Source organism: Numida meleagris, chromosome 5 (genome assembly GCF_002078875.1).
Source record: "Numida meleagris isolate 19003 breed g44 Domestic line chromosome 5, NumMel1.0, whole genome shotgun sequence".
Lineage (NCBI taxonomy): Eukaryota > Metazoa > Chordata > Aves > Galliformes > Numididae > Numida > Numida meleagris.
This window is the reverse complement of record NC_034413.1, coordinates 20051660-20077841: the sequence shown is the minus strand read 5'-3', so window position 1 is coordinate 20077841 and position 26182 is coordinate 20051660. Positions and strand designations below refer to the sequence as shown.

The 26182-nt window shown below is 41.3% G+C and overlaps 1 protein-coding gene across 2 annotated transcripts in view; it reads left to right on the top strand.

Annotated features, from left to right (window-relative positions):
* Positions 1-26182, top strand: part of NDST2 (N-deacetylase and N-sulfotransferase 2) — a 105307-nt gene that overhangs the window by 378 nt on the left and 78747 nt on the right. For both annotated transcript variants that reach the window (XM_021397751.1, XM_021397752.1), the window contains exon 2: positions 24312-24384. The gene's annotated coding sequence lies outside the window, so the exon portion shown is untranslated. The remainder of the gene's footprint in view (positions 1-24311; positions 24385-26182) is intronic.

The following is a 26182-nucleotide window of genomic DNA, read 5'->3' as shown; positions in this document are numbered from 1 at the left end:
AAATAAACAGTAATAAAAATATGATTCCTACTTAGTGACTACCATGGGAAAGGATGGCTATGAGGACTGCGTGACCACCCATTTTCTACATAGTTGTGTGAATTCTTCATCACATCTGATGTCTAACACATCAACTGTCTTCTGAAACTGTGGCATCTGAGCTTTCCTCAAAAGCGAACAGGCTTTGACCAGCCAGACCTACTTATGTGATGGGGTTATGTTTAATGCCATTACCCTGCTGTGACAGAGAAGGAGCTGTTAGTACTTCAGCAGGAATTTCTCGAAGTCTTTCCCTTGAGTCAGTGAAACGCTGAGTGTGCCAGACACGTGAAGGTGCAGTGTGGGGGTGAGGGTGTCATCTTACAAGTGTTTCCCATTGGCAGTGGATAGATTAAAATACCAGAGTGTTAGCACAAAAGGGAACTTTTAAAAACATCTCAGTGCTTTATGGTTGTGAAGTAGTGTTTGTGTTTTATCTACATGCAGATAAGCTGCAAACAAAACTGTGTGTATAGGACAATATTTATACCTTGAGCAGAGGTAGATGAAAGTAAATAGGTGATACCATAAAGTTTATATTAGTCTGTTTTTCACGTGACTGCATTCACTGTTAGAAATGGGAATGTCGTGCAAAATGTTTGATGTTCATTCTTCAGGAGAATCCATAAAACTTCATGCTGTCAGATGTTATGTGTGTATTGATCTTCTGCAGACAAATTTCTTTATTCTTGTTCTATATTTAAAAATACTGGTGTTATCTACCTGTACCCACAAAAATACCCTGCATTAGAGTCACTAGCTTAATATTTTAGGACCTGAAGAGAGCCATGAGTAAAACATTCTAGAAGCTCCCAACTAGTAGCCTAAAGAGACTTTTTATACACAATGAAGTATATAAAATATGGACTTTATGAAGAAAAATATCTTGCAGTGTTGAAGATTAAAAGCAAATATATTCCATTAGAAGGCTGGACTCTCAGAGATGAAATTTGGATTTCTCATTCTTGAACATACTGAGATACACAGGTTGAAATCTGGTCAGTTGCTGTTATTGTTTCCTGTAGTAAAGTTTTTAATAGAGATATTTAATGTCTAAATAGTGTTATACTTTTTTCTTTTTTTTTTCCTTTTCCTCTGGCCACTTCAAAGATGTCTAATGAGTTTCAGGGTATACATTTGAAATCAAGAAAGGCAAGGCAAGATTCTCTTCCTGTTTTTGTGCATAGATAAATATGCCAGGTAGGGCAAGGTGTTGTTCTGTGACTCTTACTCTATGACATCTATCAGAAAAGCCCTCCTGACTAAGGAGACTGAATCCTTAAGAGACTCCTCTAAGTCTCTTAACAGAAGGAAGCTAAAATAAGGAGTATGCTGCACAGAACTCAAAGTGGGTTCTGTGTGTCAGAAATCTGTCCCCAACTGACTTTTGGCGCAGCAATATGAATTGGAGCTGCCAGTTGTAGTTGGAATATTTCTGCTGTCAGGAAGTGGTGAGGAGCAGTCATGGAGAATACAATATGCAGAAGTATTTGGAAGCAAGCAAGAGATGAGCTTAATAGCAAGAGATGGCAGTTGATGTGAGGATCTGGCCTGGAAGAAGTTATAGTTATGAGATTGTAATTTTATCAAATAATCATAAGGAATAATTCTCTGTACCTTGGGGGGTTGTTGAGCATAATCATTTCCAATAAGGTCCAATTCAGCAATTCCCGTGGTACTGTTGGGGCTAAGTAAGCATCTTCGGTCTTTTTACTTTTTGCAGATAAATCATGAAACTCAGTGATATAACTGAAATGAGGGCAGTATCAAGTTTTTTCCTTTAAATTTCCTATTGCAGACAAGGCTATAAAACCAAGCAAAGCTTATGTGTTGAAAAGTCTTAGGGCAGTTTTTGAGGATCCTTTTGTTTGTGTGGTAGTCCTCTAGAAGCCATGAATTTCTTTAAAAACAAACAAACAAATAAAAAATAACAGCAACAACTTCCTTGCTTCCAAATCTGCTTTTATAGAAGATGGAGTTTGGAGGATCTGAATTAAGTTGCATCTTCCCTCATCATTCCTCTCGTTCTTTTAAATGAATGACATACGATATGCCTTCTGCAATTTTTGTGTAATTGGCTAAGATGTAGGGATGCAATCAATCCACCTGGCTAGCAAGAGCTGTATACAATGCACAATGTAATTTTAGGTATTGAAAGGAGATGATGGCTCCTCCCTGATGTTCTGTGGTATCTGTGCTCTGATTTGTGATGGAAGAGGGCTTGAACACTCTCTTTTATGCATGTGAAAAGTGGAGCAGTTCCTTATACAAGTTAATACCGCCTGCTGTCCTTTATTTCTGGTGCCCAGAGAACTGATGTTCTGGAGATGACTGTAAACGTAACTGCTTAGTGCAGGAAAGCTGTCTAAGCCCACTTTTCAGGTCATCACCCAAACCAGAAACTCAGGTGCAGGTAAAAGTTCAGACCTCTGTTTTAGAAACAATAGGTTTGAACGTAAAGTGCTGAGGAGCTGTGGGCACAGGGAGCTGAGTTATCACTGACTGCCTGAAGCAGGCTCTCTCTGTTGAGGGATTTTTTCAAGTAGACCGACATCTCCCTTTCTTACTGGAGATGCTACATAGTAGCATCCTTGTGATTCCTTTCAGAATTGCTGGCTTCTGTGGACTAGAGTACATGGGGGTGGATATCACACTGAATTTGGTGTCTCTCCAAAGCTGGTAGGATTATTCCCAGCTGTCAGTGACTCACAGTAGCCAAGTTGCTGTCTCAGAGTTCAGGTTAATGGAATTCACTGTTCAAATTCCCTTGAATTGGCTGGCAGAGATGGAATTTCCATGAACTAGGAAAGGCTGGAGAAATTCTTCAAAGTCTAAGGTTTGAATTTGTGTTGGGTCTGAAAAATTGCTGAGAACTGCAGTCTTTCCTCATCTGAATGGGGATAGTTCCTTGCCAAGAATCTTGCTTTCAGGCGTTTCATTTTGTTCTGTCCAAATTCCTTCTCTGTGTGCTTTTTGCTGAACATATCCAGTTTCCAGAAGCATGTTAGAAATGCGATAAATGTATGTCATATGAATGTCATTCTTTTCCTTTTCCACAGAAATGGCAAACTTCATCTGGATTTAGTGATTCTGTTCTGTCAGCGGGGTAACTGCCTTAGTTTGTTTATGTCAAAGAAAAGGGGTACAAAAATCAGAAATGGAATTAATTCATAGAATTAAAGCGTTTACTAAACAACAGATGAAGTTTTATGCCTTTTTGCTACTTGTTCGTATTTACCAAGCAGGTTATCTTTACCTCTTAAGTTAATGCAAAGGAATATCTGAAGTAGCTGGAATAAACCATGAAAAATTAAGACCTGGGTTCACACGTTGATTTTGTCTACTGTTGTCCTGGTAGGGTGTGGTTCCTCCAGGGAGCCTGCTGGGCTCTGATAGAGCTGCGTTCAGTCAGAGGTCATGTCCAGTGTTACTTCTGGAACAGTGCAGAATCAGTAGAATGGTGTGGATTTCATTTATTTTCTTAGAAGACAGCTGTTATGTGACTGAACATCTTTGTCATTTGCCAGAAGTAATAAATCTTCTGAAGCTTATTTGCCTTATTGGTGCTCTGTTTCAGAGTATCAGAATGTCTGGAACAAGTTCAGTCTTTTGCAGGTAATGAGTTGCTACCTGACTGGCTCATATTTGTGGTTTGATTATATTGCAAGCAGTGCCATGTTTCCCCCTTTTTGTCTCTGGTTTATATCTGTGAACCTTGGGCACGTGTATGAAAAGTATCTTCCAGGTTGGAATGACATGTGAAAAAAATGGAAGGCAAAGAAAATAGCAAGAACTTTCTACACAATGTTTCAGCTTTTCCATTTTCATTAATCTATTAGAATGAAAGTCCAAGAAGTCACAGTAAGATGATATCTCATTCGCTAATCAGGTAATCAAAGAGGGAAGAGGTCATCGACACAATTTTATTTTCTGAATATGCAAAGGAAGAACAGCATGAGAAGATTAAGTGCATATCTATTTCAAACTGTAGATACATTTTTCCATGAGACAGGATTATATAACTGCAAGACTACTGATGACCCTTTGCTTACTTTCAGTTCTATATTTGCTTCCCTTATATGCCATTTTATAGGCAAGACCCTCAAAAATTTTTCTTCAGATGAATCACAAATCATGAAACTCCTTTTTCCACACTAGTAGTGATTTCCATGTTGTTAATTGCTCATCAGGCTGCTCAGGTCTCTGATACCAGTCCCTTATCCCAGACGTGCTTTGTTACTTCATCCTTTGAAGCCTGTTGGTCAACTTGTGCAACCAAGATAGGGATTCCAAATATGTTTGGTTAAATGTACAAATTGTGCTTTAGATGATTGATTGTGGCTATGCTTTAGTCACACTAAGAGAGCAATATTTCTGACTACTTATGTACATGATGCATCGGGCTTCAGGGACTTCAGTCACAGACTTCATCTTTGCTTCCCTGCATATTTCTGCTGAGATAAGGAGCTGATAAAATTAACCTTGGCCCCAGCTGACCAGGTCTCCATACCATAAATTAGACAGATTTAGCATTCCATTTATTCTAAAGTTCTTCCTCTTAAGAGGATCGTTGAAAGTTACATCCAAGTAGTGAGATTGAAAGTAACCAGTCTTGGGGCTGCAGGGGATGAAATTTATAGTGACGTAATGACCCTTTTATGGTCCTTTTCTCCATCAATACAAAATACTCATCTCAGAGTCTGGTGAATGAATATTCTCTTTTTGATATATCCTCTATCACAAAAAAATGCTTTCACTCAAAACGTCCATACTACCTAGCACGTTGTTTTCTGAACGCATGTGGAGGATGGGATAAATTGCCATACTGACTGCTGGATACCTCTTTGCCTTGGTGCATTGGAAAAGATGAAATTAAATTTGTAAAGATATGAAGTCAATATGTAGTAAACTAAAGTACCTTAAATCGTGGTGTGGACTTCTTATTCTGAGATGAGTTAACTTGGATTTGCTGTTCCTTAACCTTCCTTTCCAGATGCCCTGTAATAACCTCCCAAAATGCAAACTCCTTACATGTATATGAAAAAGTTATGCTAACTATCTCCGCTGTTGATCTCATGGCATAATTGATTCAGCAGAAGTCATACAGTAAATGCAAAAGCTTGTAGTGTTTACTACTTAGATTTTCTCAGCTCTGTGTTGTGTCACCAACTTTAATAGTTGCTCTGAGTCCTAAGAACAGTTTTTAGTAGAGGTCACACTGTAATTAGCATCAGACCGATTAGAGCAGCTTATTATAATTGTGGTCTGAGAGTTGTACTATAATCCCTTGAAATGCACAAGAGATGATAATACTGAAATACACTGCGTTGAAACCATGCTGTTACATGGACTTCAAAATGTAGTCCTGTACTCTGTTTAAAGGAAGTGAAAAGGATAAAAGAAGATACAAGAAGGATAGGGGAGTTGTACACAAATGAGCAGTAGCATAGTGATGTACTAATATGAGTCCAAGTTTAAAAGTTTGGAACTTTTATGAAGATGTGACTAATGTGAAATATGTTTTGGAAATAGTGAGTACTTCAGCACAGACAGTTTATTTACTCCTTTTTCACATTTCTTCATCCACACAAGATCAAAGTGTTATTCAGAAGGGCTGAACAGAACCAAACTCCAAACAGGAGTGCCCAGATTTGACTGTGGAGCTCATGGCCACACTTGTTCTTAATTTTGAGGTGCAGATAGCCATTAGTAGGAGTAGTCATGTGTGACTGAAGGAAAGAGAGGGAAAAAAAAAAGTAAAAAACAAACAAACAAAAAAAAACCAACAAAAAAAACAAGCCAATAAAACTAGATAGAAGAGGCTGGAAACTCATATGGTACAATATCTGTGTCAACTTCTAAATGCTGATTACGTCCATGAATATTTTTATTTATGATTTCTTGAAACTTTAAAAAAAAAAAAAAAAAAAAGGGTGGCTTCCTTCAGATTGTCCAATGTTTGAGCAAGCTAAACTCCTGCTCTGAGTTTTCGTCTTCTGTGCTATCATGAAGTCTCCAGATATTGTGAACTATCTGATCATTAGCTGCCGGGGAAACTGTTCCATGCCCACTGCCCTCTGGGGCAGAACTGTTCCCTAACCCCCACCCACCCCTCCCCTGACACAGCTCCATGCCGTTCCCTCGAGCCCTGTCGCTGCCACCAGAGAGCAGAGCTCAGCGCTGCCCCTCTGCTCCCTGTGAGGAGCTGCAGCCGCCATGATGGCTCCCCTCAGCTCCTCTGCTCTGGGCTGAACAGATCAAGGGACCTCAGTCGTTCCTCACACACCTTGCCCTCCAGACCCTTCGACATCTTCATGTAATAATTTCCGTCAGTCAGTAAAATATTATGCAGTCAAAAAAATCATTTTTATATGAAGAATACAGTACTTTTTTTTTTTTTTTTTTACTAAGCCACTTGGGAGAATCAAAATGCAAGGGAGCAGAAATTTGGTGTGTGCGGATAGTGCTGAAGGCAGCGGATGTGCAAAGTCCTTCAGCCAAGTCCTAATGGCAGCGAGCAATCTCCAGGATCTCTTGTCTAGCTCTAACTAGATGGCAGACTTCTGCCTGAAGTAGCACCTGGCTCTTTCCATTTGCCACGTAATTAACAAGAAAAGAGTATGTTTATTCTTTAGACTCTGTGATGTTTTCTTAAAATGTTCACCTCGTGTTGAAGTCCTTCAAAGCTGCGTGTCTGTTCCTTTCCTTACCTCGTGCTCTGGCTTGAATTTCTGTTTGAGCTGTTTTCTTAAGCTGGTGTGTTCTACCTTGGAATAAGGAGGAATCCCTCTTGCTTCTGCATTCTGTGTTTGAAATTCAGTAGCTGAATTTGAGATAGAATAGTGGCTTACTTTTTAAGCTAGTGCAGATGAGGAAAGCAGCAGCGCAAAGGGGTACGTCACAATAATGTACTGAAGGGAGAGAAGGAGAATAATGGGATGATGAAAGGCAAAACATTCACTGAAATGAGTTTCTTAAAAAGCAGAGAGAGCATGTGTGTGTGGCGGAGAGGGATTTGTCTCAAAAAGCTGTATTTGTTCCCTGGAGGCTCCCGTGTGCTTATAATTGAGCCAGCATGTCAAAGTGAAGTATGTGGTGAGCTTTGGGAGTGGGGGAAAACTGCTTCTTCTGCACATGCAGGGCTTGGATGAGCCCAGTCTTACAGCGATAATAAGCACTCTGCTTTTGCATTGCTGAAGCCACAACACAGCAGAATAGCTGTCCAACCAAGCTCTGTAGCCACTGTTTCTCTAAGATCTGCTTTAAATCTTTCTTTGGTTGGGAAGCTAAGAATAATTGGCTTTGACTTTGCTTCTGTTGTGGAAGTGAATGAAGATGATGAACGGAGGGGAAGATGACTGAATTGCTATTGAGATACAGGCAATGCAAGCTACAAGGACCTTCCTTGTTTTAATGATTCTTGAATCTCAAAGAAAGAAATCCCATTCCCTGAATGTCTTATAGTATTTCTCAGGTTGATGTAATGGTTTGAGGATATACTGGCTTACTTTTTTTTAGTGCCCGTATTTTTGTGTTATAAATGAATGGAAAGGGGGGTGCTTGCAGTCCTGACGGATAGTTGCAGCCTTTGGCTGTGTGATTTCACGTGTGATGCTGCACTGGCAGTTCTCTCCTTGGCCATGGCTCACTGCAGCTTCGCCCTAGGACTTCGTATGAACTTGAAAATCTTTAAAGCCAATCTTTCCATGCTAACAAGCTAATTTTGTCTTGATTGCTTTTTATGTAAAATCTTTACCTTTGGCGCTTTCATATTTTATAAATCATGCTTACTAATGTATTTGAAGTTCTGATTGTTTCCATAGTGACAGCAATGGCAGAAACCTGCAAAAGGAAGGTGACAGCATTGTAGTTTCAAGATTAACTGTTTTCTGGAGGAATGGTTTGGGGAGGGGGGAATATATAGTAGATTTTTTCAAACACTCGCAAAATATTTGGGAATAGTTGAATAAACTTGGAGGTCAGAGAAAAAAAGGCAGAGGGACAGAATACCTGATCTGGTATTTTGGCATTCGTCTTTGTGGGGAAGCAGTGAACAGAAGGTCAGCCTAGAAAATCTGAAGTGCTTTCAGCAACACATCTCTGTTATTGCTGCTCCAAATGATGATGAAATTCTGAAATGCAGAAGGCTGCAAAGTACAAATTACCTTCTGAGAAGAGGCAGAAGTTAACATGCCTGTGAGACGATGTGTGTAACAGACCTTTGTTTAATTTCTCCTTTCCAAATTCATCACCTAAGTGTGGGAAGCTTTTAGCATTAGAAATTAGACACTTACAAAGCCATTAGTGAGAGCTGCAGCCTCCTTTTTTTCCTCCGGTAAAATCAGCTGTCTGATTTTATTTTCTAGGAAGCAAGGCTTTATCCCCTTTCATTGCACATTGTATTACCGCGTTTGTCAGTAAGACAGCTTTAGAGAAAGCAAACGTTTGATGAGAACCTTCTCTGTGGCTGAGAGGAGTGTTTTGGAGCGTTTTGCAGGAGAGCCGAGCCTCCCCTGATGTGTCTCTTTGCAGCAGGTGTTGATCCTTCTGTCTGCAGCGTGGTCACTGGGAGCAGTTGTCTGAATTATAATGCAGTGTTTCTTATATCAGCTCAGGCAAGCGGGAGATGATGAGAGAGACGCTTGTAAACAGTGTTAAATATTTTCTTTCAGGGACTACCCCTTCTCACTGAAGCACTTGATAACATTCAAAGTGCCCTTTCCCTCCCCACTGCTGCTGTTTGGTTTGGGACTTGGAGCCCAGGTAGCTTTGCCTGGGAAGAGAGAGTTGGGTAGCTGCCCATCTCCAGGTGCCAGGCATGTCTCTGGCCCTGGGGAAATCAAGCGGGTCGAAAGTAAGGCACAGGTGCTACGCTCCGATTTAACACATTGTTAAATCCAGATCTCTTATGCCTTCCAGCCAAAATGTGGCATCATACTGTAAACTGAGTTTGTGTTGCATCTTATTACACTAGGGAAGAGAGGCAGGCAGCTGGGAACTTGCATTGCCTTGAAAGTTACAGAAGTTACTCATTTGTCGGTGCCTTAGGTCACATCTGCAGTGGTACCTCAGTGGGTTCTTGCATTATTTTGGTATCTTGGGAGTGGAGGTGAGTAAAAATATGTAATTTATAGTTCTTCTTTGTATTTATCTGCAACATTTTGCACAGCTGGCATGTTGGGAAGTGTTTGAGCTTGCTTTTTCTGTTCTGTATGAGCCAGATTCATTGTGTGCAAAACTAGAAAATAGTTTAGAAATCATGGGATTTGTTATTTGTAGCAGAAAGGCTGAAGTAAATTGTGCCATCTGCTCTAAATACTACCCTCTTATTTGCGGAATGGTACAAAATTAAATGAAGTCAGTTTCTTCTTAGGAGAAGTTCATTTGTAGATAGTTAAGCTGTTGACATTCTGATTTAGTACTAAAATAAGATTGGTTAGGATGTCTTCTCTCCATTCATCTGCCTGCACCCCCCAAAAATAAATGATTATGTTTTGCATTGCTTACACTAGTATAGATCTTTAAGGCGCAGCTTAGTGCTGGGCTTTAAGTCATTTATTGTGTCCCAAGCATACATGATATATCACTTGTAATTCAGTATCATTATGAAATTTAGACAGAAACATACATTGAGACACGTTTCTGTCATATGAAACTTTTATCTCATTTCTTTGTCTATAAGATTCATTTCTTGCCATTTTCAGTCTTATCTCTCTTAAAATCAAGGGGTAGCATTTTTCTTCTTTGCACTGTTAGTAATAACAGTTAGTGCTGATTCATTTGCATTGATGCCTCTGCTACTTGTAGCAAGACAGCTTCATTTGCAGAGGTATCATGGAGTACCTAACTTGGTTTGCAGAACCTTTGTAGTCGTTTTAATCTTAGAATGGGTAAAATCCAAGAGGAAATTCTGAAAAAAAAAAATCAAAATGAAGACACCAACTACTCTCTTGAAAATTTACTCATTAAGGATGTAGATCATGTAGATTTGGATAACGTTATATTCATTTCTTGAAGTAAAACCTTCCCTTAAGTCATGGAAAAACTTCTGCAAGGAAAAAAGCATTTCTTACACATCTTTTGCTCCCAGTTCTGATTGCAGGCAGCTGTCTGATTTATACTCAATGAAAACAACTAATTGTGCCCTTGTAAGGACACCATTAGATTTTCAGTTTAAGGGAGTGAATATTTACTTGCTTGGAAGCATTTGTATGTGTAATACTGAAAGCCTTTACTGCAGATACAAGATTTCGGAGATCAAAACATAAAGGTTGCTGATGCTCTTCTGAAAGCTCATCCTTCACAGAAGTTTGGTTGATAGCTTTTGCTTCTCCATGGGTCATTCGTGTTTAGCGCTATCACGTGTTCTTGGATAACAGATGCAGGTGACTCTGTGTATGTTGTTTTAGATAGCATTAGCCAAATAAATTGCCAGGGCACTGGTAGTGATTTCCTGTATTTCTCTTGTGAAATATTTAGTATGGTTCATAGGTTTTTGTATTTGTTCTTTTTTTTTTTTTTTTCCAAATGTAAGGGAAAGATTGTTTAATGGATGATATTGGATACAAGCTGGTATTTTATAAAAAGTTTTTAAAACACTCAAAAAGGAAAAAAAAGGATTTAGCTTCAAGTGTTTTAAAATTTCAATCTCATCAGATTCAGAAGGTCTTTACCCTTACAGAAGCCTAATAAACTAATGCTGATTCTTAATAAACCATTGTTTTAGATACATTTTGTGGCACACTTGCAGTTGGTGAGACACTGGAACAGGTTGCCCAGCGAGGTTGTGGATGCTCTTTCCCTGGAAGCATTCAAGGCTGGGCTGGGTGGGGCTTTGAGCAACCTGGTCCAGTGGGAGGTATCCCTGCCTATAGCAGGGGGGTTGGAACTAGATGATCTTAAATGTCCCTTCCAACCCAAACCATTCTATGATCTAGTATCATTAGAGAAATAGGTTTTGATAAAATTGCATGCATGAAGTCCATCCCTTTCCTTTTGAGGCTGTGTGTCTGAAGTGGTGCATGAGTAGAAAATGGGAAATTCAATGGTACGATGTGTTCTTTTGTTGATGACACATGTGCTGTGTAATTGGGTCAACTCAGTTTGTGTACTCTCTGGCTGTATTCATTCCTACCTTGAAATGGATTTTACTGAGAATAGCTCAGAGATATTTGAGCTATGATTGTCAATTTAAATCAAGATTTGTTGGATTTCCAGAATGCTGTCCTTGGAATTCTTGAGCTCTGGGCTTCTTGGAAGACTTTTATATGCATTCTCACCATGGTTTTTCAGTCTTTATTCTGAGAAGCTCTTCTAATATACGCTTTGAAAGATTCACGTCCAGTTGTTTCTATTGTTTTTGTCCTCTGCGTCTTCGTAATTGAATATCTGTCTTTTCTACTTGTTCTTTCTCACATCTGCATTCTCATCAGGTAAAAACTGAGTTTTATTTCATGGTGTACATAAGCATAAATTAATATATATATATTTTTCACATGGATTAGAAATCATCTTTGGAGGTGTTTAAGCCAGAGGGATTGCCTTTTTTTGCACATGGTATTCAGTGGGATAGCTGTTAGACCTGGGTGGAGATTTCTGAACTTGAGCCTTTTGCCCTGTCACTTTGATAAATGTGTCATTATTCTGGGACTGAAGGGTTCTGGTTTATATGAAATGAGGGCATCGAGGACCGCAACAGCTTGACAGTCAGCATTGACTTGTGGGTGTCAGGCATGGCTGCCTTGCCAGTCACTCCGTTCTTCTGGCTTTTTGCTAGTGCTTTTTGCAGTTGTGTTAATTTATTGTGTAGTATCACTTTCTATGAGTAGTTGTGGATAGGAAATATCTGACTGAACGAGTTTTCCCGTAAGGTCATGAACAGGAGCATGGGAGCATTTAATTCCCACTGTTTTCACGTGCCATGTGAGTCAGTCTGGGGCTGGTATATTTCTCCATTGTATTAAAAAATCTGCCCAGAAATCTTCGCATGGACACTAAATTCTGGCTCTGTTTGTACTGTACTGATAGAGTAACTCAAAATCTATCGTATTTGCTAAGTTTTAATTCTTCTTTTCTTAATATGTAACAGGACTGTTTGCCTTGTCCTTTTAATATGCTACTTTAGCGATCAGCCGCAGTAAAGCGTTCTGTTGCTAAGTCATAGCACTGCTATGGTGTAGTAACTTCACTTGTTAATTTTCTTGGTAGGCGTGAAGATGTTTTTCAGAGAAGATATCTGCTTGAAAAAAAAAGTGAGTTTAGTTCTGGGTTCACAGTTGTGGCAACTGAAGTCCTGTTTGTTCCCAGAGCAGGTGCACTAGGCTGCTGTGTCGGTCCCACCAGCAGCTCTCTGTTGGTCCTCTGCCCTGTAACGCTGCGGCCAGTCAGGACAGTGGCTTTTGTAACATGACAGCTGTGTGGAGACCACCAAACTCGATCAGAACCCAAGTCAGCTTCATTCTCAGCCAGCCTGAAGCTATCGCTGGATTCCAGCTTTTATTCTTGTGTGACAGACACACATGGTGGGCAGTGCTCTGAATGCTGGCTGTACTGTACTGTTTATTCTTCTACTTGGGAAGCTGGGTGAGAACCTGGTTCTGTGCGGGCATGCCTCCCTCCTGCAGGGTGCCTTGTGGTGCTAGCTTTAGCCTATTCATTGCAGATTCATTTCCAAACCATAGATCTTGTTGGTGAGGCACGTCTACATTCCCTTTCTGGTGACTGTAGGAAACTGCACAATGGGACAGCATGGTTGGTATGACTCTGCTCTTGGAATGCTTTTTGGCACATTTCTGAATATTGGTAACGCTCTGTTAGCATCTTCCCCCTTGCCTAAACTACGCTGCTGGAATGGATTTGGAAGAGCACTCCTTTTCCATTGGTGTGGTGTTTGGATCACAACAGGACAAGTGAGTGATATTAGTAGACGGTAAGTCTTTGAAGTACTTTGGAATCAACTTCAGAGAGAAAGAAAATCCCTTCCCTGAGCTGCAGATAAACAATAATGCTTTCAAACCTTGAAGAAGATCAAGGTGAAACTGAGCGAACAGCAAGCGCTGAGGAGATGATCCTGCTTTGTGACAAGTGGCAAAAATACTGTTTTTCCCTTTTGTGCTCCCATAAACAAAGCAAAATAACTAAATACTCAGAGATTGCTCTATGAAATGAAAATAGTAATTTTTTTGTTTTAAATATCCTCATCTTAACTGATGTGGGTGAACATATTTTAAAACAAGGATGGAAATGCCTTGTTGGGATTCTGAAATATCTTCAAAAGCAAGTGAAAAGAGCTGAATTCATCTGTGTGGATGCATTTTGCTGCATTTTCTTGCCTGTTTAGACTTCCAACCGCTGTGTGTCACTCCCAGCTTAGTTGGCTTTGGCTTGAATAGAGAGAATGGAACAGTCTCTTTTTCCCTTGTTAAACCACTGAGAAAAGAAGGAAACTACTTCTAGACCATGCACCTTGCATGCATTTCAGAAGGTAGTTGTGCCTCCCTCTAAGGTAAAGGAGCTCTCGGCAAGATGTGTTGGAGAGCAATAGAAGGTGGCGGCAGAAGTGGCTAGGATCGTTCCCTCAGAGGTTGCCCCTTGTCTTTAACAAGATTCTGAGTCTTGGAATGTATTCACTCAGCTTTGAAACGGCTGATAGGCAGAGGCTGAAGTTTAGTGGCTGGAGCTGTGTATTAACAGACCGTATGGGTAGCAGCAATGTCATGAGTGGTAAATTAAGACTTCTGTAAGAACCGGAAAGTTGCATCTCCAAAACTGAAATAGGAACAGTGGAAGCAAAGTTAATAGTTTAAAAAAAATGTGTTTTTTTAACCTATTTGCTGACATAAGACAACTGTTAGGAGAATTCAAGAACAGCTCTGCAGATCACCTTTAACGCAGAGCCAACCGTATAGATAAGGCTATTAAAAAGTACCGCACAACAGTCTGTCCCATATACAATACCAAAGTGAGAACAAACATGGGATTGAGAGGTGGTGGGTTTGGGTGGGGGAGGGAGGTTTAAATGTGTCCTTTGGGAAAGAATCTGTGTAAAGAATTGAGAAAGAAATAAGATGGCAGCAGCAGCAGCCAGGATTTGCAGAGCTTTTCAGCCCTTTGTTTGGTTATCTTGCATAAGTGCTTTAGCCAGAGTCTCTTTCAGTAGCTGCATGGGGCCGGCTTGGAACACAAACGTGCATGAATCCAAATGTAATTTCCCTGTTGTGCACATTCTGACTGTGACAGCTCAAGTTATGAATGTAAAATAGCAGAAAAAAAGTTCAGAAGGTGGCTGGGCCTGCAATGTTAATAAGAACTGAATTACCCGGAGCTCCTGTAAGCTCGGTAAAGGTTCTGCCTGGATTTTAAGTCTAGCGGCTTCCATGTTTCATTTTGGCGTGCCTTGGAAAGGAAGAAATAGCCTGTGGGTCTGTGCCTCTAGGTGACTGAGCGCAATAGAAGCAACATTCAAGCAATTGCTTCCAGGCGAGACGTGAAGCAGGCAAAGGAGTGACGTTAATTCTCCGCTCCAGTTGGTGGTTGGTGCTGGCAAAGAATGAGCTGGTGCCGGTGCTCCCATCTGTGGAATTGAAGCACTGCCCAGGGAGCGACAGTGTCTCTTCCCATTCAGACAGTTCTCTTCACTGTGGGACACCCACCCTAAATCTGCCACTCTCCCTAATTCCCAGCATTCAAGATGCATTTGTCTTTGTGTAGAAGAAGGGATTTCCTCCTCCCCATCAGTGCATTGCTCACAGAAGGAGCACCTCGCCCCGCCTACAGGACAGCTTGTCTGGGGGTGTGCAGCAAGGAAAGGACTTTTCCCCCTCCTACGTGCAACTTGCACAGCAAAGAGAGGTTGCAAAGTTTACAGTTTTCCCTACTTCTGCATCAGTTTTCCTCCGTGTCTGTCCTCTCACTCTCCCTTTCCAAGCTCCTTCCATCCCGTGTTACCATGGAGAATGAAATGCCAGTCCCATTCAAGTTGTCGGCTGAATAGGTTTTGAGGTTGATGGATGGTGAGAATCTCTTATCCCTCCTTCTCCAAACACCGCCCCTGCCTGGTTCTTGACATTTTACTTGCCAGAGACTGGCAGTCCGGGAGAAGGGACTGAAAAGGAGGCTGGCAGTGTCCTGCTGCGATGCTCTTTCAGTTCCTTGGATGAAATCAGCAGCTGTGAGAAGGTCTTAAGGACGCTGGTGCAGAGCCTTGTCCTCAAGCTGGCTGAGGCATGAATGCTCACTTGAGTGCGTGCTCCTGCTTCCCCAGAGCTCCCAGGGAAAGAAAATTCAAACACAGCTCTTGCTGCTGCTTATGGCTTTGTTTTGAGGGGTGATGTGACCTCTGCAACTTGAAGGGAAAGGTAAGGAAGGAATAGATACAATGCACACTCTAGCAGAACCTATTTATCTTGTATGTACATCTTTTAGACTTCATTTTAGTACTGCATCCCATGAGAAGTGAAATGTTTTGATGTTGTGGCTGCTGTCTAACTTTGTCCTGCCTGTGATGCTGCGGTTAGTGGGGGTCTGTGCTTAGTGTGGTCCTGCAGTCCCCACCTGCGCTGGATGCTCACTCGCAGCATTATTACTGCAGGGTCAGAACACCATCCCAAATAAGGTACTTTTAATAACAAATACATGGAGTTTTGGATTTAACAGGCCCAGGGTTGGAATGTGATGTTGAGGTAACTGCTGAAGTGCATGAAGTGGAGCTGTAAAGCAGAAAAATCAAAACGATATTGCTGTAAAATTGCACCAAAAATACTTCTTTCATTGTGATTTATTGATTCTAATGCAGGATGACAACGGCTTAGCAGGGGATCGGGAGAATTCCAGGTTCTGGTGAAAGGCTGAAGCTTATCCTGTGTACTGGAGGAGTTGTTTTGCCTGATGACCACTTAACAGAGTCTGGGGGAAGTGACTGCCTGGTGTTTGGTTTGTGCGTGGATGTCACTTCTGGAAGTAGTGGTTAGAATTTAAATTCAAATATGTTTCCAACTGTAAGCGTTCTGTGAACATACACTGGTTGGGAGAGGGAAAATATTTTTGTGACCTTTCAGTGAAAACCTGCTCTGTCAGGAGCAAACTAGGGCAGGAGTCCGTGCCGGTGATCAGGGATGGGATTCCAGTGTAGGGTCTTACATAGAATTGCTCTGGGTGCTTTTGAAAAGCTGTGCTGTGCCTGATAGGTCATTGGAACTCTCTTTCAGCACATCTCTTCCAAGTATCGTCATGATAAATATTTCTGTACCAAAACATGAATAGCCTTCTGTATGTTCTTTAACTTGCTAAACAAATACACCTTCCCATGGTACCACCGACAGCTTTTGCATCTGTCTGAGCTTTGCGGGAGTTCACTTTCCATTTGATGCTTTATGTCCCGTTTGTTGTTGGATTGTTGTCTCCCTGCTGGAGCTTTCCTGCAGTGAGGTTGTTTCTCCTGTTGCGCGAGCCACTTCCAAAATGCTCATAGGTTAGCGGCTCGGCCACTGGTACATTAAAAGGGAATTTTGTCATTGCTGTACCAGAAAGGCGTGTGTGTATGTGAATATACATGAAATAAAAATAAACATAATGTAAATGAAATAGATATGAATATACCATACCATTCTTCAGTTAATTTATTGTAACGATCGTAGTATGATTTTTGTCACAAAGCTCGTTAGGGATTCTCGAGCTAGGTGAGTGCATAGTGGACCCTGGATCAACTGTGGTTTGTAGTCATATGTGAGCATATGCAGGACTTTGGTTTCTGGTTTGAAAACGGTTGGCTGTGCTACTGAAAAAAAAAAAAGTAGATTTTCAAAAATTAACTGTTGAAGCAGCTTCTTTAAACCATCAAGTATGTCACCCGTGTCAGGTGGAGTTGACAGAGAGTGATACAGGGAAGAAAAGGCGGTAGTCCTTTGGGACACAGAATGATACTGTGGTTTGGGATTAGCTTCCTAACAGGCACTCAGCTTCATAATTGGCATTCATAATGGGTGGGGGGGAAAGAGTGAGCAGCTGTTTTACTGTGGCAATTTTGAGGGAGCTGAGATGGCATCAGCATCAAGGCTGGGGTGTGCATTTCACTTTATTCTGCTAACTTGTGGGTTTTTTTAGTTTAGATACCGCCTTATCTATACAAAAAATATACTCCTACCTGTTTGTGAGTTTGTGTGAGATGAAATCCCTAAACGTTCTCTTTCACTCTGTTTGTGAAGATCATTATGTTAATAATTTTAGAGATTGTCATAAATTTTTCCGGGTATTTCTGACACATTTCAGCTTCTGAAAAAAGTCTTCCAGTTTTCAACAGGGATGTACTGAGATTCAGTTTGCCCTCTGACATGCCTCTTCTTTCCCCCTTTCCAAGACTGACCTTTTTTGTTTTGTTTATTTTGTTTTCCCTGATGAGAACTAGCTTGATTTTATAGCAACAAAAATAACAGGAAATTTTATTATTAGGATGCTTCTGGTAGCTTCCCTGCTTCATTCCATCTGGCCTTTGGTTAAATTATTCTTGGAAAAAAATGTTTATGTCCTACTTATTTTAGATTCAGAGTTGCAAAATAGCAGTTTTGTAACTTCTCCTCTGTAAATGTCACTCAAATATATTATGGGTTCCAAGATTTTCATGAATATTCTGTGGTTACTATTAACCACCAAAGGAGATTTTTTTTAATCATACCTAGAGATACCTCCTGGCTTCTGAAATTGGCGCAGGGCTGGTGGCTGTTACAGTGCAGTGGTCCTTCCTGGCACTTACAGTGCCTGAAGGGTGACTCCTGCTGACACCCTGTGTTACTGTACCACTGTCTCCATTTTTCCAGAGGCAGAATGTCCTAAGTTGTGCAACTATGGAAATCCTGAAAATATTGCCCTTTGCCTTAAGTTTGGATTATGGAGTCTAGTTCCCTTAGCTACTCTTTCTTTCTTGAATTCACTTGTCCTTAATCTGCAGTAGCTTGTTAACACCTGGGACCTGTCCTCTATGTAGTACAAAACACAAACACTAAAAGCAAAGCACCCAGATATTATGTGGCTTCACGTCAACTTCTGCTACTTATTCAAATCTCAGCTTTCCAAATCCATGGTTTTTCTGAACTGTCTTCCTTAAGCCTCAAAAATAAGTTGGATCTGAAAATGCAGCAAAGTGGATTCCAGAATGACAGTGTTGTTCCCTTTCATGGGACTCAGTAAATTCCCATCACTGAATTTGTTGGGGCTTCCACAGTCTCTACAACGCAGCGTCACGGATCCTGAGGAGTTTGTGAGGGATATAGGCAGCCCTTTGTGTCCACGTGCCTGGAATCTTTGACTCTAGGAATTACTGTTGCACATAAATGATATTTTTGGACAAACAAAAATGGCAGTATGAGGAACAGCGGCAGATCGTGATGTTGCATCCATCAACAGGGGAGGCTGAGGAACATCTTACTGACGTGCCTGCGCTGCCTCACAGGAACGGAATCATTCTGTATTTCTAATTAAGGCCGTCTAGCAGATTGCTAGCTAACTTCTTGTTTAATGTGTTTAAATAACATCTCAATTAATGCTACAGCTAGTTTGAACAGAAATAAAGTAAATTTGTCAAATGTATTATTCTAGCTTCCTTATTGTCTGTCAGTATAATGTCTGCTACGATGACTGCCTGAGTGCGCAGAGGAGTTAGTAATTCTGCAGGAAAATACTGAACAAAGGAATTGTTGCACTAAGCCTAGGAAAATTTGCTGGATGATCTGACTGTTCTTCAGTTGTTTATTATTTGTAATCCCTGTTTTCATATTGTATTCCTGTTTCACTCCAGTTGTCCCTTAGTAGAAATGAGGATATTTAGTATTTTTTTTTCTGAATTTTGTCAGCATTATCTGGGACTTTGGTCTGTCTCTCCTTTCCCTCTACTGCTTACCTCTGCCCTAAATGTGCTGGTTTTTCCTTGCAGTCGTTCCCTGCCGCGCTTCCGCTGCCATCAGCTTTCCCTCCTACCATCTAGGCAGTAGCCAGAGCTCGTGGTTCTCTTATCTCGCCCTGAAGCCTTTGGCTGCTCTGTACATGCAGGCAGCTGGAGGGAGGTCCAGCTCCAGACCTCCTCCTGTTTGCTGCATATTCTGCTTCCCCTCATCCTCGGTGAATCAGTGCCTGGCTTTCTGCTTCAGGCTTTCCCAGCCAGCGCGATGTGGGACTGACCTCATTTGCTTCAGTTTCACTCCTGCCCGCTGCTGCTCAGTGCCGAGCCAGCAAGAAGGGACATGGCTTTGTTTGCTGCAGCTGGGAAAAAACCCTGAGCGGAGCAGGGGTGTCTGCCCACATTGTTGGGAAGATGCCTCTTCACTCATTTATAGACTTGAACACTGTAAAATGACTTTCTACCTTCCTACTTGCTCTGGTCAAGTGGATTTTTAAGCCCTTTGTTACAGGCTGGTCTGTATGCAAAGAATGAGCTCTCCACTCGTTCACTCTCTTATCTCAAGTGTCATTTACTAGGATCTCTCTAGCTTTTGCCTCCTGTAAAATGTAAACTGAATTACAGGCGTATAATTAAATCAACATATTAAGTGCGTGAGGAATGAGAGGCAGTGGGGATTTCGATGGCCCTATCCATAGTGGGAATATTAAGATCTATGATGCCAGGTATCTAAGCTATTTTTCTAGTGTATTGAGTGCACTGGTTGTGTAATAACAATTTCCAGCTGAGACGAAACGTGTTTCTGTGCTAGGTCAGCGCAGCTGGAGAGCATTTCCCCTCACCTGGCAGAGCTGCTGCTCTATAAACCATGTGGCTGCTAGTTAAAGGCTCAGGTGTGCGGCAGCACTGCTCCTCTGGAATGGGGGGATTGGAATAATTGTTCAACACTTGCGAGGGTTTGACTGGAAAAACTTGGCAGTTTCAGGTACTTTGTTTGCTTTTGTGTGTAATTCTTGTCTCGGTTACGCTGTTTAATGCTATATGCTTAAAATCACTTTGGTCGGTGTCGGGAATCTATTTTCTGCGTGATTTTTTGTGGCTAAATATTATGCACGTAGTATTGGTATTTGCATTTTCTATAGATGTAGAGCACTGGTTTCTCAGAGATGAGAAATTTTATTTTATTTTGCTCTTTTTGCGTTATACATAACAACTGAAGTTGCTGTCGTCTTGCCATAACCCAAATTTGGATTACAAAAACAAAATGAAAAACTGTGAAACAAAATATAATACAGGAAGTATGACAAGAAGTAGATTAATCTCTTCAATGTATTTACTGATCCCTCTAGCCCTGGATTTCTACGTAGATGTTTGATGTCAGTTTACCATGAAGGTGTGGAAAACAGGCTGGTGAGGGATGGAGTAAAATTAGGGTAGAGCATGAGGGAGGCCGCTTGTCATCAGATGGAGTTGTGTATTGTGTGCCTCTAAACTAGCTGCTGGCTGTTTCATATTTTTCCAGAGCGGTAGTCTCTCCAGTCTGATTACAGTTTGTTTGTGGTATATTGCTTTTCCCTAGCTGAGATACTGCATTCTTGCTGTGACTGGATTCGTCAGTGGAGGAAAAGGATAAAAGTAGAGGGAGGGATGACTGAAAGGGGTATTTCATTCCATTTTAAGTAAAACTTAGCATTTTTCTCAGCACTGGAACACTGTAGAAGAAACAGGAGAGCTGATAAAATGCATGTCCATGACCAGAATTTCCCCCCAAAAGCAAGTAGCCCAGAGAGAACATGGTCTGATGGTCTAGGACATTCTCTAGGCAGCCTGCATATCCCCTGCCTTCCCTTCTTGTCTGTACAGTAAGATGCTATTTTGTGAAAGGTGATCTCAGACCATGCTTCTGGAAAGGTCAGTGTTGCTCTTGTCTCCCACAGTTCTGGCATTTCTGTCTTGCTTCAGTTCCTGAAATCAGGCAGCTGTAGGGTGCGTTCGATCAGCTCATAAATCTGACCGACTGATAATCATTTTTTGGTGGATTAGTTATTTGGATCAGCATGCTGTGAATAGCTAGGGATGTGGGCCGACCTTTTATGCTGATAGCCACCAACACTGGCTTATGCTCCCTGTGAAACTGTACCCTGCAGCTGTTAACTCCTCTGGAGTGCACTTTGGGATACCTGACTGAGCATTAAGCAACCCTGTTTTACAGATACAGGACAAGCTCCAGTTTCTTCTCCTATAAGCAGTATCTCAGTGTAGCATAATAACTGTGTACATATATGTGAGTTGTCACATCCTCTTACGCTGGAGTTTTCAGACTCAGTTGGACTGGGTTTCGTCTTCAGGAGTAACACCAGCTCTGGGCCAAGCTATCATGGGTTTTGTTCCATCCTCCTCTCTATTTCCTTCTCTTCTATGTGCTCTCTCTTGACTCTCACACCATAGGACCTATTCGTTGTTATTGCAGAGCTCCTTCCTGGAACCTCAAGCTTGTGTTTCCATCTATGCTTTACAATCCTACATATCAGATTAGTCACAAACACTAACACTACGCTCCCGTATGTCATTCTACCATGTACGTCATCCTGCCACGTCTCCACTCCAGAGCAGCACAAGGAGCCCCTGCACAGAGCAGCACATCAGTGACCTCAGGCAAAAGGCATTAGTTGGTTTGGCAGAGGTGCTCGCCCCACACTCAAATGAGAACCAACAGGATGCCATCAAGAGTGTACTGAGTGCACTAACTTGAAAATTGGTTTTGAGAGTCTCTGCTTTGGCAGTTGTCTTCAGGAAGAGTATGGGTCTGCTGTGAGCTTCACCAAAATTGCTTTTTCTTGGCTTACAGGGAAAAGATGTATCCAGTAAAGAAGGTGGCCTCTAGTTCTACCTTCCCATTTCCGTATTTTATCTACCAGTTATTTCAGATTTTTAGAGTACATTAGTTTGTTACTCTGGATGGTGGATATAAATAGATGCCGGTAGCAGGAGGCCTTATCAGCTGTGAACAGCTGTACTTGCCTTTTTATTTTAAGTCTAGGCACCAAAAGTGCAGATGATCAACAAACTTGGTTATCTGACAGGGGAAACCTTTAAATTCTTCGGAATTTGTTGAAAGCTGTTGCCTCTGTGCTAAAAGTGAGCTAGCATTGCCTTTTGGGGGAAGACTGTGCCCTAATTATTGGAGCTCTGAGTTCAGGGTGGTAAGTGTTAAGGTCTCTAATACCCTTGAAATGCTGTGTGTGTATGGGCAGTTGTGCTTAACTAAATATATTATGGCTTGCCTATGTTGGAGAGCCTGGAGAATCAGGCCTGATTTCCTGGAGACTATCATCTGTGTGCTCTTTTACAGAAGTGGCACTTGAGGAATCCCTTAGGTTACGGGTAAGTGAAGAGGAATACACACATGCAGAACCTGAGAGAAAAGGATTTCAAACAGTGTGTGAGGAATGTTATCTATTGCATTTGTAAGCATGATAAATGAATTTTTGATCTATGAATAACCGTGGGCACTAAAGTTTTTCATCTAAGGCTTTATTTTCCCTGGGTAGATTATTCAGGTTGCAAGTTATCCATATAGAAATCCCAGGCTCTGACCTGGAAGCAGTGCATCTGTTCTTGCATGGTTCAGACCCCAGGCCATAAACTGACCTGCTGAAACTCTGCCAGCTTTATTCACAGCTACTGCTGATGTCTCTGCATTGTGCAGTGTATGGGCTGTGGGGAAGCAGCTTTGGAAGAGCAGGGTTTGGAGGAGCTGAGTGCACAGGAGCCAGCTAGAGTCCACAACTTTCAGGGCTGGGCTGCAGCTCCGGCTCTGCAAGAAACGAAGCAGCAGAAGCTGGTGGTTATAGCAGGTCCAGAAGGGATAACTGGTGAAAGATTAACATGTTACATGTCTGTGACCATTTCTGCTTTGAGAGGTTTGTTAGGTGGGTTTTCATGTGGGGCTCTGTACCCCAGGTGGTTGACCTCCCAGGCCCTGAGCACTGCAAAGTGCAGTGCACAGATACTGGGCTGTAGGCCCTGCATAACTGGCATTCTGTGGCCAGGGCTTTTTCACTACCTGGATACTCCCATCCCCCATTATTCTGAGCGGTGGAGAGCTGACTTCGTTTGTTAATGCTTGGTTGAAGGATGTATCAAGTGGTGTTTGACCAAGGTAAGAATCAAGTGTGTAGTTCAGATGTTTTCTCATGGGATTTTCAGTGCTCAGAATATTTATTGCAAAGATTGAGAGGATAGATCATCCTGGATCTGGCTCTGCTGCAGAATTCTTCTACCCTTGAATAATGAAGAAAAAAAAAAAAAGAAGGAGAAGAGTAATGTATCTTTTTTCTTTGTAAAAGCTACCTCTATAGTATGAGGAAAGGTGCTTTTTTATTTTCTGTTTCCAGGTTCATCTACAGGCCTATGTGGTTTGCATGTGCAAAGAGGGTGAATAACAGATGTATTTTGTGAGAAATAAAGCAATGTCAGGTTTTTCCACCATACAGATTATGATAAGCTTTTGTTGTCAAATTGTGGAAAGATGTCCAAAGGGAGATGTGTATGGAGACAGTACTTAACATAACATAACCTCCCACAGGAAGCAGTGCAGATATTTTCTTGTGTTTGCTGCAAATGGGTAGAAAAATATTGTTCTGTCCTTGGGCAGTGGTAGTTGACAGAGAAGAAATTAACTCTGTTTGGCGGTTGTAAAATCTGTTGCCTTCTTACACTGAAGTTTTTTGTTTCCTGCTTTTGGTTTTGAAAAATTTATTATGCCAGGTTTTTTTTAAAAGTGTCACATTGGGCAAGGCATCTTCTGGTCACCTTGGAGAGCACCTTGCTGCTCACTGCTGTTCTGCTTTCATTTGGAAGCATGTGGTCTTCTCAGTCCTCAGCTCAGCCGCTCTGTTCAACAGGACAGTGTGGTGCACCAGGCCAGGCAGTGGCAGGTGGTGGAGGCTCTTTTCCCTTCTGCAGCTTGTGGCCAGAGGCTAGTCAAAGTAATGGTCAATAACCTTTATCAGCACAGAAAGAAGAAGGAAAACAGAAAAATCTGGCTGAAAGATAAATAGGATATTATGCCTAACTTGCAGGTCTTCTTCAGTCTTTATCTTTGCAGCTTTTGATAATTTTTGGTCAATTCAGATATTCCTCTGGCCCAAAGAGTCATGAGTGCGTTTTTTCCATCCTCCAGGGTTCTAGCAAGCATGCAAAAGTGGATTAAAGTCAAAGCACTAGAATCAGAACTGCTTCAGTGTAATTTCTTGAACTGGAAACTGCAGTAATGCAGATATCAAAGTGGATCAGACACCCTGGCCGGAGAATGTTCAGAAGATGTTGCTGCCATACACTGTCAGGTACACATATTTACGTAACGTTTCTTCTCTCTCCCCAGGTTGGTGGTGTTTTCACTCAGTCTGCATCAGATATAACACAGCTCTTCTCAGACAGCACACACACTTCTTGAGGTAAGGAAGAACTGATATCAAAGATAATTTTGGTCTTAGCATGGTAGACAGATAGTGGGACAGAATTCTTATGTTGTGGGCCTTTTGTTCAGTATGTTGATAAAAGTCAAGAATACTTTCCTGTGACGTAGGACATTAGTCTTTCTACATTGTTATAGTTTAATGCCTTATGCTTTCTTGATTTCTATTTATGGAATGCTATAAAGTACTAGTAATCAACTGAAGCTGAGTAGTGACTCTTCAGGTTTTCAGGCCTGTGTTAACTGTGAGGTGAAATTTTTTTCTTGGTATTGTCACTGTATCATAAATCGTAGAATCTGTGCTGTGTATCTGTAGTGCTGTGTGATAGTACTGAAGTACATCAGCATTTACTGCCATTTACAGATGGAAAGACTGCGATACAGAGAGAAAACTAACGTAAACTTTTCTAGCTCTTGGGCAAGGTCTCCTGCGCAGGAATGGCTGTAACAGCCTCATGTGTGGTGTAGCTGTTAGTATATTAGGCCTAAGGTTGTCTTAGATTTTAGCCTTTTTAGCCTTTCTGTTTGGTACGATATGCTTTTTTTTTTTGTACACAGTTTTTTCAAGAAGTAAGGATACAAAAATGAAGCAGTAAGCTTCTCCAGAGTGCACCAATAGTTATTTTTGGCAGTAGCTTGCTGTACTTTCAAAAGAAAAAGTGTTTATTATGTTTCAAGTGACTTTATCCTTCAAACTTTTGTGGGATGACTGTGCATAAGATAGGGAACTGTCACAAGTTCCTTCCCATTTGTTGCATTGATATTTGTATTCTTCCCAAGCATAAGTGCATCATGTACTTACCCGGGCCTTTCTTAAATTATAAAGCATTAGATCTGTAATGCTGGATAAAGTCCTGCTCTATTCAGAGCATGTGGGAATGATTCTGAGGCTGATGTGAAACAAAACACTAAGTCATGCACATCACTGAAAGATTGAATTTTGGTATGAAGATTTGCAACATACTGCCAGAATAGAAAAGCTTCTTGCATTTTTCTGTCTTCATTCTCCAGATGTCTTAATTCTTTTCTTTCTAATCTGACTGCTCTGTTCTTCTGTTTTCCCTCTGTAATCTGGGTAGCTTAGAGGAGATGAAGACAACTGAAACAAAAAGTCTTAGCACAGCGTAAGAGTTAAAGCATTCTTCATGGTTGCTGGAATCAGCTCCTGGAGTGTAATGTCAGAACAATTGATTTAATTTCTCATCATCTTCTGGGAACAGTGGTAATAAGAGATTATGACTTGTTGTCTTCCAAGCATTCCCTCAGACATGCATCCCTAGCTTCTTATCAGCCGCTGTGGTGGACCTTGTCTGGTACAAGAGCATACATCTTCCAGGCCCTTGGGATGTGCCCATTTCATGTTTCTGCGTACCTCTCCAGTTAATCAATTTGCTTTGAAAGGGGAGAATTAGAAATGAATGGTCACACTTTGGGGGTGGCTTTATGGGTAGCTCTTTGTGTTTGATGTGTCTACCTGTTTCTGGATTGGAGATGGTCACCACTGAGTGTGGTGTTCTATCACTTGGGACAGGCATTGCAGAGTTCACCATGAATCAACTAATATGGTTTTTAGCAGAACAGGATTATCTACGTTAAATTTCAAAGTTTTGTGTTAAACCGGATGTCACTTTTCAGCAGGGATAGAATCCTAAATCTTCCTGTTAGCGTGCTCTAGAGGAGTTGCAGGGACAGTAACATCTGTGCTTACTATAAGACTGGCTAGTGTTTCAGGAGGTGATTTCTGCCTTTATCCAGTGTCTCTCAATAGAACAGTGTGC